The sequence below is a fragment of the Anopheles gambiae genome, chromosome X (assembly GCF_943734735.2).
Source record: "Anopheles gambiae chromosome X, idAnoGambNW_F1_1, whole genome shotgun sequence".
Taxonomy (NCBI): domain Eukaryota; kingdom Metazoa; phylum Arthropoda; class Insecta; order Diptera; family Culicidae; genus Anopheles; species Anopheles gambiae.
The window spans coordinates 24,975,070-24,992,410 of NC_064600.1; the positions used below are offsets into that span (position 1 = coordinate 24,975,070).

General features: G+C 39.9%; 3 long non-coding RNA genes across 3 annotated transcripts; 1 reads left to right on the forward strand and 2 right to left on the reverse strand.

Annotated features, from left to right (window-relative positions):
• Nucleotides 1-2,261: 2,261 nt before the first annotated feature.
• LOC133391740 (uncharacterized) lies at nucleotides 2,262-7,628 on the forward strand. Its single transcript, XR_009765195.1, has 3 exons — nucleotides 2,262-7,325; nucleotides 7,391-7,452; nucleotides 7,541-7,628. It is a non-coding gene; the product is annotated as an uncharacterized LOC133391740 (long non-coding RNA).
• A 3,336-nt stretch (nucleotides 7,629-10,964) lies between these two features.
• LOC133392917 (uncharacterized) lies at nucleotides 10,965-11,819 on the reverse strand. Its single transcript, XR_009765887.1, has 3 exons — nucleotides 11,498-11,819; nucleotides 11,305-11,407; nucleotides 10,965-11,226 (listed from the first exon to the last, which is right to left on the reverse strand). It is a non-coding gene; the product is annotated as an uncharacterized LOC133392917 (long non-coding RNA).
• Nucleotides 11,820-11,984: 165 nt separating this feature from the next.
• LOC133392918 (uncharacterized) lies at nucleotides 11,985-16,758 on the reverse strand. The gene is made up of 4 exons (XR_009765888.1): nucleotides 15,588-16,758; nucleotides 15,319-15,525; nucleotides 14,989-15,124; nucleotides 11,985-12,346 (listed from the first exon to the last, which is right to left on the reverse strand). It is a non-coding gene; the product is annotated as an uncharacterized LOC133392918 (long non-coding RNA).
• Nucleotides 16,759-17,341: the final 583 nt, after the last annotated feature.

Consider the following 17,341-nt stretch of genomic DNA (forward strand, 5'->3'; position numbering starts at 1 on the left):
ATAAGGTTCTCATGGTAAATTCAAAATAATTAAAAAAAATCTTTTAACATACATTGGTTTGCATTTTCAAAAAATTCATTACAGAAGAAACACATATTTTTTAGATTTTTTTGTTTGTGTTTTTAAAAATCATATGTTGATAATTACTCTCATAAAACTAATAAAACCTTAAATAAAGTTATAAAACCTCTTTTTAAAAATCGTAAAAAAATATTCTTCTTTAAAACATTTCTTGTAAATGTTTTTTTAAAATATTTTTGAACGATATTAAAATGCGTTAGTTAGCACAAAAACCCTGTTTTTCGAAATGTCTTTAAAGTTATGATACCACCATAAATTGTTTTTTTCATAATAAGTCGTGTAAAAACGTTTTCAAAAATTTGAAAAAATATGCGTAGCTGTGAAATAGTACTCTGCACAACTCATACATTCACTGTTTTTATCTATACCTTATGGATTTTACGCAAATCACGAAAAACGACTATCCATATAGTTGTGGTAGCCGCTGTATACTAGTGATGTGCTGTATGGAGCGCACCAACGACTCCGATCCGACTCTGACTATTGTTAGTCCGATTCCAATTCCTGAAAAATGAATCCACTAGAAATGTGTAAAATAGATAAGCCCGGAGTCGAAGCCATCCGAAGTCGTCCAAAGTAGTCCGGAGTCGCCCGGAGTCGATACCCAACAGTCAAAAGCCGAAGATTTTATATTGACCTTTCACTTTTTCTATCTGTCTCTCGCTCTAATTTGAGCGATTTTCCCCTGATGAGTGTCCCCGAGCCTCCTCGTGTGGTTGTTGTTGTTGGAAGTTGAAACCGAACCCCCTTCGTGCGCTGCCAAAATCAGCGAAGAACGAAATCGAGTGGCTCAAGCGAAAAAACGAAAAAAAAAAAGATGAACGAGTGTGCTGTGACATCAACACACACGCACGCACAAGGCGACACCCGAAATCTGGTGCGATACCGGCTTTCAGTGGAGCAAGTACACACATGCACAAATTTGGCCACACCAGCGCTCTGTTCTAGTGCAGGTAGTTTTCTGCAGTCCACGGTGATACAACACACAGCCACGCACTTGGCGATACACGCTGTGTGGTGCGGTGCGGCGGACGTTCAGAATTCAGTGGTGCAAATACACACATGCATACACTTGGCGACACACGCTCTGCTTTGCGGTGAGATTTGTGTTCTGTGTCCAGTGGTGCAAATATACACACACACGCACTTGGCTACACACGCAGTACGGCGCGGTTGGCTTGGCAGAAGCGCATACACACATTCACGCAGTAAGCTTTACTTTCAGTCCAGTGAGGTTGGTGCTTGTGTGGTGTTTCAGCGCTTGGTTGTCAGCGGATAAACCCCGTGAAAAATGGAGATTTATCTAATTTAAGGTAAGTAAAAGTGATTAAAATTATCAACCAACATCCCCCCTTCTAATTAATAACATTTTTCTTCCATTTCATGTGTGTTTCACGGCGAACGGAGACAACAAAACCTGTGGCAGTGTCGTGGTGTTGGAGATGGTGGCCCGTACAGTGCAGCGAGAAGAACTAGGCGCGAGAGCGATGTGGAGCAGAAAGTGCTGTGCTGATTTTTCTCTGTGCGAGTGTAAAAAGTGTTTGTTAAATTATGTGCGTTAATTTAGAATTAAGTGCAGTGGTTATTGTGCATGTGTTGTGTTTTTTTTGTATTTATGTTACATAAAATATTCAATAAATCGAATCATATTGATATAATGGTTCGCATTGTATCATTTCGGAAAGAAATCCTGGCAAAAAAGGGGAAGGGGGCTATTTTTACGAAGGGTCGCACAGTGGTTTGCTTCAGAGCAATCGGAGGACATTGCTATTTACTGTCAGTGTTTGGCCTATTTCAGTATCGATTGACGTTAGTTTCACATCTAAGACAATTACAAAGAATTTTGAATTATATTGGACATCCAGATGGCGCCACTAGTCAATCTTTTTTAAGCTTCAGTATAACCCTAGCAAAAAAATTAATCTTAAATTGATCACGTAGTTTCAATTTGAGTACAGGTAAACATTTTTAATTATTATTATTTTAATGTTTCATGTTACTGTTTCCAGTTGCCCACAACTGTTTATTTACAATGACAAATTTCAAATTAAAAAAATATTTATAAAATAAATAATTAATTTATTCTTTTCATTTCAATCGTCGTTTTTCAAATGAAATCAATTGATTAAAAAATATTTAACAAACTATTGTGATATGAAACATATTGAATGAAACACTTGATTTAAATTAAAAAAATTGTGGAAAAAATATAAAAAGGGTAGTCAATTTAATCGTATACTTCCTATAAAATGTAACGTCTTTAATTTTAATTATTAAAAGTATAATTTATGTTATATACCTTGTTCTACATTAAAACAAAGTCGATTCCTAATAAGATTTATTGTCTATCAACTTATAAAATATAACTTTTAACTCATATCCTGTACGAGTGGCTCATTCATCTTGTCTAAAGTGTCCATAATATCCTCAAAGGATTCCTCAAGAGGAGGTACATTTTCATTTGAATTTAATTGCTCAAACTCAAAGAAAAGTTTGACTTCCTCTGGATAGTTGTCGCTCATTTTTCTTTGCACACGATTATGCAAAGAAAGTGAACTAATAAAAGGATCACTGCTGTGTATTGCACGCATAAATACATCGACCAGATTGCTCTCTCTAGTGCATTTGCGTGCATGGTATTCCCTATCTTTCCGGAATATTTTATGGCGTGCTTCTCCGCACTCTTCCCCTATACTTCCTAACGGAACAGGAGTGTTCAGAATTAGTTCTCCAGCATGTGCTAAAATTTTATGTACAGTTGCTGGTATGTAGTATCAGCTATACAAATTAATAAACTTATAATAAGTATCCTTACAATATAAACTAATCGTTTCTGCGTTAAAAGGCCGTTCACTATTGATAGCTATTAATATATTTCTAAACCGCCTTATCAAGTCCTCATCAACACCTAACGCTTCACTTGCAAGTTTAGGGTTGGAAAATATTCGCCTGCAAACATTTCCTGTAGTGCTTGTGCCTGATGAACCTGCTCGAACTTGGTCTACTTTCACTCCAAATTTAGTAAATAAATCACGCAAAACAATGCGTTTTCTATTATTGTATGCCTCTCTGTAATGCGCAGTCACTTTCCATTTTGTAAAATCTAATCTGTATGATATATGCAAAATACACTCTAAAACTCTTATCCAACAGTGCAGGGGTGATATTCCATGAATCAAAGACCCCGGAGAAGGTTGGAATCCGTTATCGATGTATTTTACATTCTGCATTTCTGTGGGCTTTGATCCACATACCGGGCAGCAAGACGTTGGAATTTGAGTGATGTATGATAAGATTTTTCCGTCAATCATACTCAAGACAAATCTAAACTCTACAATTACTGATTTTTCCCTGTTTTCAGTTTCGAATAAATATGGCCGAAGTGCTTCAATTTCTGCTTCAATTTCAGATTTTTTATTAATCACTAAGTCACGATTTTCTTTTGCAAAGATCATAGAAATCGGTCGACAAAATCGGACACTTTGAGGAGTTAAATTTGACCACATGATTTCATTTGAAGAATCACCTTTGACAGTTAAGTTGATGGGACTTAATGATGTTATCAACACATTACTATCGTCGGCAGTTTCATTAGAATAATTCTGATGATATTGTGAATGGCCTGATGACCCGTCCATACCCCATGCCATCAGTGAAATTAATTTTAAGTGGTTGTGTTTTCGGCTATCCATATAGGCAAATATTTTGTCCTTTTCCATTCTGACAATGCTTTCTGTAGTCATATGTACAAGTGGTTGTAAATCAACTTTCACAGAGCTTTCAGTTACATGTATTGACTCTGCCGACGGGGAACATGTTTTTTTAGCTTTAAGTATTTCCATGTAGCTACGGAACTTTGATGGACACTCTTTCCTAATGATACAATATTGTTTTTTGGAGAAATTTCCTTCTATCAAAAATGATAAGGCTTCTTCTCCTGATTTCATTGCAGGAGTAGAACAATTAACCATTTCATTTCATTTCATTTCATTTCATTTATTAATACAATATCCGCCATCAAGGCTAAATAAGGCAGACTTAAAACTAAATAAACCCTAACAAATAAACAAAATAATTCATGAAAAACTAAGCCTAACTAAACTAGTCTAGACCTAGCAAAAAAATTAAAGAAAAAAAACATAGGTAGAGCGTAGAGACTATCAAAACTTAATGAAACTTAGAAGAATAATTAAAGAGAATTAGAAGAAAAAATACGGTTACGGAAAGAGTTGAGAGAGGAGTCGAAATCAAAGAGATAGTAAAAGTGGTTAAACAACCTGAAATAGGATAGAATAGGATCATTGAAAGTATAAAGAGTATGACGTGTTTCAATTGACAGAGGATCACGAGGACGAAGGGAACGAGAGGGAACATACTACGAGATGGACGAGAGTAAATCAGGAGCATCAGTATCAGAAAGTAATAAGCCACCAATAAAACATGCCTGAGACACTTGGCGGCGGAAGCTTAAAGAGTGAAGATTGTTTGTTAACGCATTTACAACATACGTATTTTTTTGCTGTGTTGCGATTTTTCTTGCAAGCATCAATGCCTCATCTACGGATTCACATTTAACTGATGAAGACATTTGCGCTATTCTTCTTCGTTTTTGCCTGTTTGTAAGTTCACTAAAGAGTTTTTTTGACTGTATGATGGTGATTTTTTCTCTCTTAAAGTCACAGAGAAATTGTGTGTTCAACCACGCAAAATTAGCCCTATCAAATTTGTTCCTATCGCTGTTCGTTTTTTTCCACAGATGCTTGGCTCGTCTTTCCAGCAAGTTAAGTTTTTGCTTTACTGCATCTTCATCAATATCTGACGATTCCAATGTTTCGCAAACGAAACGAAAAGCATTCTCTACGTTCAGTTTAGCTGAATTTTGGAAGTTAAACTGCAAAACAAGCTCCCGGTTGGTAATTTGGGTTACGTTCTGTATTAATGGAAAAAATATTAGATGTGCGTGTTGAACGCAATTGAAGAAATCGTTAAATAAAAGTATTTCAATCGTTGGTCTGTATTATCTACCTGCATAATGTTATTAAATTGTTAGGACAAGATAAAAGTGCCCAAATTCACTAGCTGCGGAATTTATACGGTCTGGAATATTTTTCACTTGTGATCAAATTAACGTCGGTCTTGCTACTACGATACGCATCAGAATCAAAAATATCTAACGCATTGTGTTATCAGTGTGCATTAATATTCGTACTCTCTCATGAGAATACGCTAAGCTTAACGATTTTTATTGTATTGGTCTAACGATCAGTCGATCCTTACTTTTACTACTACTTGTATATCTGTATCAGTATGCATTTCAATTGAAGTAGACTTTATTTGTCGGTGTAGATACTCAAATAGTACCGTTAGCCTACGTTTCATTTATTTGGCTGTTTGTATTGCATGGTTTCCAATGCAATGAACAACTGTCCACATATTTATAACAATGATCCTTTTGAATAGCCACCTCAGCCAATCACATGTATCCTGGTGCTGAGTTGTTTATTTGAGGAAAATATTGTAATAAACATGGGGACAGTTATTGTTCGGACTAGTAAACCCAGGATAGATTTAGAGATTAACGAACCCTTCGTATGATTATTTGCAATACAATACTTATAGCAAGCAACAGATAGTGTTTGCTTTTGCTCAAACAGAAGAAAAAAATAGATAAATGTTATCACTTTTATTTTAGTTTGTTGGTTATTTAAAAACAGTAAGAAAAAGGGGGAACTAAATTTATCAATACAAGTACAAAACTATTCAATTGTAGGTGGTTGAAAATAATAAAAAACTTCTTCTTCTTATTTGATGTAGTAAGTCTATACCTGTGTAGGCAACGTTGCGGCTAAAATGTCTTTGACTGATTTGTGAGTCCATAACAAATTGACCAGGTTTGCATATAGTGAAGCAGGAGGAAGGGAGCTCGAACTGTACGGGGTTTGAACCCATGCAGGGTATGTTGTTAGATTGTAAAAAATGACAACTGTACCTCAAGAATAACCACAGTGTAGTTAATCGGAAAACAATGTCGTATTTTTAGCTCTGTTTGTTGCATTTATTATTTCAATCAATCAACTTTTAATTTGCTGCAGCGCTTAGAGGGGACAAAAGGGGACCGAAATTTTTTCACAGAAGTTGTAGAAAGTGTTAAACTTTAATTCAATGTGGGTAGCAAAAACAGGAAGTTACAGGAAATAAAATGGCGCTCTATAATATTGGCTTATTGGTATATTTTTCAGCTTTTTCTATTTATAGTTTGTAGTAGCTTTTTTATTCGTCACAGTAGCTTAAGTCTATTAACATATTCTTAAAGACAAAAAAAAACCTTTCCAACGATATATTATTTAAATTTTTAGGTAGAACACAAACGAAGCTTTAAGCAAATACATTATGTCAGTGGATACGGCTTAAAAACGGCCAATTAGCCAAGACTTTTAGATTCAAAGCGTCAGAACTTTTGAACAAATCTAGAAATTCATTAAAATATCAACTTTATACTAAACATCAATGCTAGTTTAAGTTAAAAATAAAATGGGTAGAAATAAACAGAAAAAATACTTTTCCATAAAGTCCGCCTTTAGACCACTGTGGGTCGTGCCGAACCCCGTTCGGGTTTTGCTTCGGCTTCGGGTTTGCTTCGGCTTCGGGACCCGACGGATCACTTGAATAATTTCGCCAACTCAGCTTCAAAGCCAGCTTCAATCTCAGCGGATCTCTTAGTGCTGGTGACCGGTGGGAACAGTCAAAAGCCGAAGATTTTATATTGACCTTTCGTTTTTTCTATCTGTCTCTCGCTCTAATTTGAGTGATTTTCCATTCGTGAGTATCCACGAGCTCCCTCCCAACCAGCAAAACCGTAGCTATTGGAAAACTTTCCTGTGTGCCAAAGCGAGAGAGCATGTCTTCTTTTTCTAGATTTTGGACGGCACAACGCCGATCGTGTGGCCTATGAACGAAAAACGGGAGAAGGGGAAACCGATATCCTTCGCGTGACACACACGCATGCATCGGTATGCGTATTTCGCTGAACCGAGACTACACATCTCTCTCGATCTCCCATGATTTTTTTTGCTATCGCGCTCATACGGGTGTTAGGCATCCTCAGTCTGTCCAGAACTTTCACTGTGGAAGGATGTGTTGGAGTGATGTGTGATTTCTTGTGCCCCGTACTTTGCTCGCTTACGTTTTGTGCCGTGTTCCTTCTTTTTCAATTATGGAATGATTTATCCTTGTAAATTTCTAAGGTAAGTTTCTTATCCTCGTGTGTGCTTCAATTGATACATTCAACTAACACTTGTCGTCTAAAAAGTTACAGTGCACGCGCATGTTAATCGACGGAAGGAAAACGTTGTCCGGTTTTAAAATATAAAGGTAAGCGTTTCTATAATCCTATGTGCAAAATATTGTTTAGTTTGTTATAAAAAACATGGATTAATTATTGGTTAATTTTCATCAACAGATATAATTACAGCTCTTTCGTAGAAGAGCGCACTTCAATGACGCCTAGGATACGGCTAAACATGCGCAGCACCAGTCCGTGACGTCATTTCCAGACAGGCGCCGGCTGAACACGCACAGCACCAGTCGAGGATATCCTAGCGCAGAGGGTAGAAGGAAGAACGAGAGGAAGGGTAACAGAAAGCAACTGCAGCATTTGGAAGGGGTGAAGCATCCTGCCGTATACAGAGTGTGAGTGTGCCAAAACGCATGTGGAAAGAGTAACCCCAATAAATAGCATGCGAAAGTGTGCATAAAGCAAAAAGAAAAAGCGTCACTACTACAACCAGCAATCCGAAAATATAAGGGGAGGGATAATTACAAATGTATGCGTAAGCAGGACCAGCAATCCAAGCATTTGAATGTGTGCGTCGGTTTGTGCCGTGCTGAAAGTTTTTACTTTAGCTGCTGCTAGTGTAAAAACTTAAGTAAAGCTTAAAGTAAAATTTTTTTACACGGGGCGCCTTCGGAAATTGTTGGCTGGGCTCGTGTGGTTGTTGTTGTTGGAAGTTGAAACCGAACCCCCTTCGTGCGCTGCCAAAATCAGCGAAGAAAGAAATCGACCCACCAAACAAAGCCGAAGTCGCTCGAACCTTTTACTCTGTGCCAGAACGAGAAAGCATACATTCTGCATCAAGTTCTACAGCTGCAAACACAGCGCGTGTAGATGTGTGTGTGCGCGGAGCGAATGTATGGATGAAGATGGGAAGAAGCGGGGTTTTCTCATTGCATGCGAACAGACAGCGTCCACGGGCCTGCCCACGCCCGAATGCAGAGCCGATGGCATACGATTCTATCTTCACCATTAACATGAGAGGGACAGAGCTTATACCCCGAACGTACCCGAAAGGTATGCATGCTTCACTCATCAGGATCTAAAGGCAAGGACAAGGCAAAAGAGACAAAGAGAAATTTCCTCACGGCTACACATGTCCTTTTGATTCGTTGTCTATGCGTCTCGCTCGGTTTCACAGCGGCATACGGCAGGTAAGCAGTACAAATGCTGCTACCTGATACGCACACATGTTTCTCGAACACTACCATTCGGTTCGGCTCGGTAAACTCCACAAGGACGCCGGAACAAAAGGGCGCAGACTTTTTCATGATTTTGTATGACTTCGGCTGTTTTGGACCTCGCGTGTAGGCGCAGACATTCAGTTGAGGGACTCGAACAATTCCCCATGGTTTTATCAGTCTAATACCAACGCTGCTGAGGGAAGGGTGTGCTATTTTTTCGCGCGGTGGGATTCATGCCCATGATTATGAAAAACTGCATGTTCTTTGCAATATTTGCTTACTATGTTATTGTTTTCACCATTTTCTAAATTTTTCCCCACTTTTCAAATCTTCTTCTTCTTCTTTGGCTCAACAACCGTTGTCGGTCAAGGCCTGCCTGTACCACTTTTGGGCTTGGCTTTCAGTGACTAATTGATTTCCCACCATAGCAGGATAGTCAATCCTACGTATGGCGGCACGGTCTATTTTTGGGGATTGAACCCATGACGGGCATGTTGTTAAGTCGGACGAGTTGACGACAGTACTACGAGGCACACCACTTTTCAAATATTTCATTAAAATACACGTGAAAGTTTCTATAGATAATATTTTCATAGGAACGGCGCTAAAAAGCCGCATTGCTAAGATTGATCATATTATCGATTTAAAAAAAAGTTTCTGAACCCGTAATGAAAAAAAAAAAACAAAAAAACGAAAAACTTTTTCTAAGTATATTTTGAGTTGCTGAATCTAGCTCTCGAAGATCGTTTTTGGATACGATGAATAGTTTCAAAGATATTTATCAAAAACCTGTTGCTTTCTTCGAACAAACATATTTGAAATGTTCAGCAGTAAGCGGGTATCTGTTCATTGCGCGGAAGCTAGCGCCTGTGATACTAGAAAAAATCAAACGATGGAAAAGATCCATTCTTATTCCATTAATAATCTCGCCAAACGCGATGTAATAAATGGTTAAATTGTTTGACCGGCTGGTTTCAAACATTTCTCCCATCACAAACGCTGGATCAAGACCCGGTGGTAAGTACTAGTGATGGGCAAAACGGCTCCGAAGCCGGAGCCGGCTCCGACCGGCTCCAGGCAATTTCGGAGCCGGCTCCGGAGCCGGCTCCGCTCCGACGGCTCCAGAGCCGGCTCCGCTCCGACGGCTCCGGAGCCGGCTCCGCTCCGACGGCTCCGGAGCCGGCTCCGCTCCGACGGCTCCGGAGCCGGCTCCACTCCGACGGCTCCGGAGCCGGCTCCACTCCGATGGCTCCGGAGCCGGCTCCGCTCCGACGGCTCCGGAGCGGGCTCCGCACCAACGGCTCCGGAGCCGGCTCCGCACCAACGGCTCCGCTCCAACGGCTACGGAGCCGGTTTTAACACAAAAGACCAAAAAAACTTTTTCAATGAAGTTTCAATCGAGGTAATCCGTAAATAACGGAGTAGGTCATGTTTAAAAGAATTTATCAAAAAAATATCGATTAGTTTTGAATATTGTTAAGAAAGACGAGACTAACGAATGCTACACAACGTCATGCATGCCAATACTGCAATCATATCGTGTGTTAGCTTCCACACGTGCGAGAATATATATTCATTTATGGAACGGAGGCGTGAGTGTAGAGCCGTTAGTCCGGAGCCGGCTACGGAGCCGTTGGTGCGGAGCCGTTGGTGCGGAGCCGGCTCCGGAGCCGTCGGTGCGGAGCCGGCTCCGGAGCCGTCGGAGCGGAGCCGGCTCCGGAGCCGTCGGAGCGGAGCCGGCTCCGGAGCCGTCGGAGCGGAGCCGGCTCCGGGAAAAAGTCGGAGCCGGCTCCGGAGCCGTTAGTCCGGAGCCGGCTCCGGAGCCGTTGGTGCCCTCCGAAACGCCCATCACTAGTAAGTACCCTTTAATCCATATACAAAAATAACTCTCCATCAGTTCACAGGCAAACAGGCAGCAAAGAGGATTCCACAAAGCACAAGCGGCCCCAGGCTTAACCCGCCGTCCACCCCACCTGGCACTTGCCCCACCAAGGCGAACGCGAAAAAAAGGAACGCCCCAAAATCAAACTGCACAGTGTGTGTGCGTGTGTTGTTTTGCTTCTTTCCCATTCGAAACCCGAACTAATTTCGGCTTTTTGCACGAAGAAAGGTTCGAGCCATCGCTTCCGCTCGAAGTCGAGCAAGGGTTTGAGCGATACCCAGATAGCAAAGCCGAAGGCCGTTGTATGGGAGCCATCGCGCTGATCAAGGCTCACTTTTTCGCGCGCATAAAGCAAAAAGTGCGCGAAGGCGAAAAAAAACCCGAAAGCGCTTCGTGTCCTCTCTCGTGTTTCTAGTTTTATTCTCTCTCGCATGTCATCACTCTCTCCCAGTTTTTCGGATTGAAATGAGAATTCACTCTCTTTATTTGGTTGCGGCAGTCTAGCTGCTTCACACTCTTTATTCTCTTCTTTTTGCAGTTCCCACAAGAGGATTCACACATGTGTTCTCACATACTTACATACACACACACGGTGGTTGGAAGCCTGGTGCGGCTGTTTCCAATTCTGCCTTTTCTTCTTCCCCCTTCACACCGCGCTGGAGCCCGTGGTGGTGCGCGTGTTCAGCCTGCTTGGTTCAGGAAAGATGTCATCAGATTTGGTGCGCTTCAACCGCGGTGTTGTATGAAGGCTGTTGATGAAAATACACAATTAATAGACACACTTTGTTAAAAAGATTACACTTCATTTAAAGATGTGACAAACTTACCTTTGTGCTTGAGGATCAATTGAAACTTGAACGCCTGTGCACACAGTGTCACATTTTTTAAGTATTTTGAGGAACAGCTAGCGGTAGCAGCACACATCTGAAACTTGTAATGTGCAAAACATTGCATATTAGAATAATATTAGAATTAGAATAAATGTCACATAGCACTAGACACTTAGAAAAAGACACTTACCCAAACAATTAGATTATAAAAATTCGTCCTCCGATGAAGCAGAAAGAACACCGCGGATGGCGCAGTATGGAAAGTGTTTCACGCAGGAAAAATAGTTCACGCAGCACACAAACACACACTCTCACATCCACGGTTCAGAGCACACTGAAGTCGCTCTTTGGCTTGGATGGAAAAGAGCAAACACCCTGATGAGTGCGATGGAAGAAAATGACGTGTGTTCAACAGGGATGGGTAGAATCCAACACACGAAGTGTGCAGGAGAATTCTCTTCGTGTGGCAAGAGAGAATTGACTAACACCCTGATGAGCGAGAACGCAACAAACGTTGTGGAATGTAAAAACGGGATAGGAATAGTAAGCGAAGGCAGTTTGTGGACATGAGGGGGTTGAAACTGGGAGAAAAAAGCTTCGGTTGCTACTTGGGTAAGCTCCCTCGAACCCATCTCGAACCTTATTTCCTTCGAGCGACTTTGGCTTTGTCTCCCAGTCCGCAAAAGCCGAAGTTTTGTATGGGATCGTGTCGTACACATATGGCCCCACTTACGTACCCACTTGCAGTAGAAGAGTAAATGTGGTTTCACGCACACATAGACACATTCCACCCGAACGATCGCGTTCACACATACTAATGCATACTATCCCCTCTCACGCACACTTGTTTCGGATTGAAAAAAACCGGTTTATTTCGTTGTTGTTGTTTTTTTACTCTTCTGTTTATTGGCACCGCATGGAGTGGAGCTATGACGCTATCCTTATCTAACCCACTGATTTTACGGTTGCACTGCGTTTTGGTTTCTTCTTGGTGCTTTTGATGGTTTTTTACGCCACCCGCTGTTTTGTTGGTTTGAGGCTGTGAACGAAATAATAACAGAGAGCGTTAATCATTCTTGATAATCAGAAGTATTCTTGCACAGTGAAATCGAAAGTTGTTTATCTTAAATTATACCAATTCGCTAAAATTACATGTGCTAAAATGGAGCCAACTAATTATCCTGTAAGTATCTACACAAAGTAAACACGAGCGTTTAAAATAGACATTTTCTTAACAAGTTTTATTTTTGTTTACAGCATACCAAATTACAACAACCATCGACACTGAAATCCGCTGAAATGGTAAAATCGACCCTAACACGTTCTCAGCAAGGTGCGAAATTTCCTCCTGTGCGAGTGCTGTCCCCAGGAGCGGCCGGATTACGTGTAATGTTTTCCCACCCGGCGACACCGTTGTTATCGGAAGAAGTTGGAACATCTATTCAGACAAGTACGCGGCTTTCTCCAGTACGGGTTCTGTCAACGGTTACGATTCCACCCCCGCCTGCACCTTTGCCATCCGGAGGAGCTGGGCCATCGATGACAAAAACTGTGCCGTTTTCGCCCGTACGTGTTCTGTCCACAGTGACGATTCCCCCCCCGGTGGCACCTTTTTCATCCGGAGGAGCTGGATCGTCTACACAGACAGGTGCGCGGCTTACTCCAGTACAGGTTCAGTCAACGGTAACGATTCCACCCCCGCTGGCACCTTTATCACGAGGAGGAGCTGGACCATCGATGACAAAAACTGTGCCGTTTTCTCCTGTCCATGTAATGCCATCTAATGCGGCTGGACAATTGCGGCTAGTGTCCCCTTGCCCGTCGGCCAAGTTTGAGTTCGGAATAACAGGACAATCGCAAATGCAAACACCGATGCGTAACAGTTCTGATGGATTTCATGAAATCGAATACATCACATCGCCACCACCATTGTTTTCTCCGTCACTTCCAATGCCGTCGAGGCCAGCAAGATCATCACCTAAAAAACCTGCGCAATGTACTGCAACAATGACTGTTTCATCTGGTACAAAATATGGATCAGAGAATAGTGATCTAGTTCCTGCAGCAAACACACCGATTCCGAAAACTATTAAAAAAAAATAGAAAGAGCTTCCTCAATTCGATCCGTAAACCAACCAACCAAAACCAAAAATGTTGCTGGACGATCTAACAAGCAACGTGCCAAACGGTCGCTAGGTGAAATCGAAGGTGTTACAAAGACATCATTATATTGCTCGTCACTTCCATTATTTTCATTAAAAGATCTCGGTCCACCACCAATGACAAATGTCCATTCTTTTATGAGCAACAATATCAAACCAGTTGATGTCAAAAGAACAAATGCTGCTCCTACGTCAACATACATCCATGCCATGGATTTACAATCACCGGAGAATGTTCAATCATGTGACATTTCAAATAAATCTGCCCCCACAGCAAAACCATTGCAAGGTGTGTTAGGTGAATTGTCGATAAAAAATATATCACCCACACAAGAAGTGTTAGCTGATTTGGTTGATGATATGACGTTGGAAAACCATGAGCCGTCAGCACTGTTTCGAGCCTCTCCCGTAGAGCCTCTCCCTCGAATGTCAAACGAGACACGTGTCCTTGGAGATGTGGACAATCGGATGGTGTTACGTGAAGTGCGTGCCTTGCGGCAAAGATTTGAACATGCAGTTCAATCGGGATGCATCCGACCACCTATGCAGACAAACTCAGTTCCGAAAAATTTTCAATTCAATCCACTCAATACCAAAAAAGAACTGGAAGCATTCGATGTTCGTCTAGGGGACGATCAAACATATAAGCAAAACGTTTTAGCGTTTGTTTTACGTAAGGCTCGTGACAGTCGAATACATTATATTTTACACCGCGCAATAGACACAATTTTCTCAAAACAATTATTTGCAAACTGTACCTGGAGTGGCAAGGGTTCAAAAAAAATTCCTTTAAAAGATTTTCCAAACATGCTGAATCTTTTTAAAGAACTTGGTGATCTTCAAGATGAAGACCTTCAGCCGTATTTTACCAAAAAAAATCGCCATGCAAAGCGAAGGTTACATTTAAAAGGAAATAAGATGCCAGCTCCTCTTTATAAAATGGATAAGGAAAATGTATAATAAGTTAAGTCTCTTGTGCGAGTTAGTTTAGTTTTGTGTGAGTAAAAAATTGTGTTATGAAAATACTATTGCTAATAGCGTTACAGTATGGAGTACTGTTGTGTAAATATTAGGATTTAAAGGAAAAATGAATTTTGTAAATAAGACTAAAAGACATGTACGTATTTTATTTAACAGAAAGAAATCAATGATCTTTGACACTCTTGCTTTGGCCAAGTTGTGTTTGTGGCCAAGTATGTTTCAAACTGATGAGTTAAATGGAGAAAGAATCTGCCCCCGTATGATTACCGGTCTTACATTCAGATAAATAATAATAATACAGAGTTCCGCATAGCGATTACTCCTTATTATTATTATTACGAGTACATCTACGAGCGAACAAGCAAATTCATATTTTAATTAATAAAATCTTGCATTACATTATAAAATATTAAACACTACCGTCGTAGACGATATACTATCAGCGATAAATTATGGGGGTAAGCATGAAGTTACTTTAATTTCGACATAGTATTTTATCAATAAATTTTAATTATTATTGTAAAAGTTAAACACTTACTTTATGTATACATCAAGTTTGTTGGGCACATAGTGTATTTCGCGCTGTCCACAAACTGGTTATCTATTGATACACTTGTTTCCTTTCTTTATCTCGTTACGGTCCTCCCGTCCGTTGTCCGGCTGCTAGTATTAATCTGTTATCAAAACATTAAAAACAATGACAATGATACAGTAAAAGTTAGCGTGTTTGCTGTTAATAGATGTTTAAAAATGGATAACAATAATAAATTTGTTATGAACAATGTTTTTATACGTGTTTTTTCCGCTTTTAATACTTATATTTTATTTAATACAGTTTTTGCCAAAATAGATACAGAAAACTACTTACATGGCGGTGCCGGACTGATCTGCCAGTTTGCCGCATTATCGACACGTTTGCTGTTGGTGTATGGTATGGCTGGATTATCACAAATGGCACTGCTTCCTTTGATGCTTCCGTCGTCGTTCGGAGAACTTGTGCCATCAGATAATGTTTCTCAAACGTTACCAAACGTCCCATTCCCATCAATGTCTGTTTCACAACCTGAAAATAGAACTGTGAATAAAAAAAAACAGTTGATGGAGGACAATCGCAGAAGATTAATTCGAAACGCTTACCAAAAAAGTTTTTTGTCAAGTGCCGCTTCAATTTATAAACAGTGCGTCGATGCACATCGTGTATGCAGTTGATGAATCAGTAATTATCGAAGAAACGTGACATATCGATAGTATCGTAGGTAATAATGACGTGTCGTCAGCACCGCTCCCGGCTAAAGCTCCAGTGGAATTGCCTGCTTCTAAAGATGTGGACATTCGCACAGTACGCTCAATAAAGTCAATTAATTTGTAAAACATTCCGTTTAATCGAGGGCCATTGGCCCTCCAAAACAAGATAGTGGTCAAATGTTTCATGTCAATCCACTCAACTACGAGACTTTACTTGAAGAGTTCCTTGTTTTTTAGGAGTCGATTTACAGTTCCGTGATTATGTAAAGATATATTATTATGCGAAAAACAGATGACAGTCGAAATGTGTTTGCTGAATGTACTTTGGGTGGTTGGGGGTTCAAAAGGATAAAATGCTTTAAGCAAATTATGTAATTATAAGAGTTTTTCAAAGACCAAGAATTTTGAAGAACAAGAGGTTAACTTTTTGCAAATTTACAAAGTGAACATAAAATTAAATGACAAACGCAAGGCATGAAGGGTGTAAAAATGTCTGCTCCTTATGCCAAAACTTTGAAATTAAAATAGAAGAAAGCAAAAGCTTGACAATAAATATACTAGTTGTAATGAATTAATAATGACTGATTTAAACTTGAATTTATCATTTGCTTTATTTTAGAACGGCAAGGTCGTTATATTGAAGTATAATAATTCACGTGCTGTAAAAACCCGTAAAGAAGAAAAAAATATTTATTTTTTTATTTAAAAAACCGTAATGTGGAGAAATTTGAAATTAATATTTTTCTTCATATTTTTGTAATAAAGAAAACTTACCGTTGTTCAATTGCTGTCTACGTCGGGAAGCGTGTGTATCAAAGGTGTGAAAAAAGTGTCTCCACCTTCATTTAATGGTATGGCAACAAGTTTACAGAACACTTGTGATGGAGTAAGCTCGACTACGGTTCTTTCAATTTCATTTACGTTACATTCAAATGTGAACAGATATGTTGAAGAAAGCGGGAAGATGAAGGCTTCTTTCTTTCTGCCTATCAGCTTTTTTTCCGGTAATACGCACAGTAGAAGATACCTTCGCTGCCGAACAATATTGAATAACTTCTTTTTCTGTGGAAAGAAACCAACCATCTCTATTTCCTTTCTTCAATACATAATTGTTCAAAAGAACTGTTATTTGAGTATCTTTGACTTCGATGTCATAAAAAAATTTCATTGGTTCTGGAGCAGTTAAATTGTCTAACTCGGACAGCCGGTTTATTACTTGCTCCAGATTTTTGTAACCACTTCTTAGCATGCGTGTCTTACCCTGAAGCGCATTTTCAAAATCGAATGCTGATGTTTCATGGAGAGGTCCAAGGTCCATAACTTCCTCTGTAACATGTAGCAAATTATGAACATTACTGCTCACGTACCCTTCCCCGTATATTTTATCATAGTCGGCAACAAATTGTTCAAGCAAACATCCAGCGCTTGTCCATTGGTTTTTAAATGTTCTTGAGCCAAGGAATTTTGTAGCGCAATTAAAAAGCATATAGTGGTTGTATTCATTTTCGCTAACTCTGCCTCTTAAAACGACAGGAGCAGCATAATGAAGGAAAGAACTGTACTCAGAGCCTTTCCAAAACTTCAAATCGTCCAACTTGCGTAGTTTGCGATGGATCTCCGATGGCAAAACTATGCTTACCAAATGC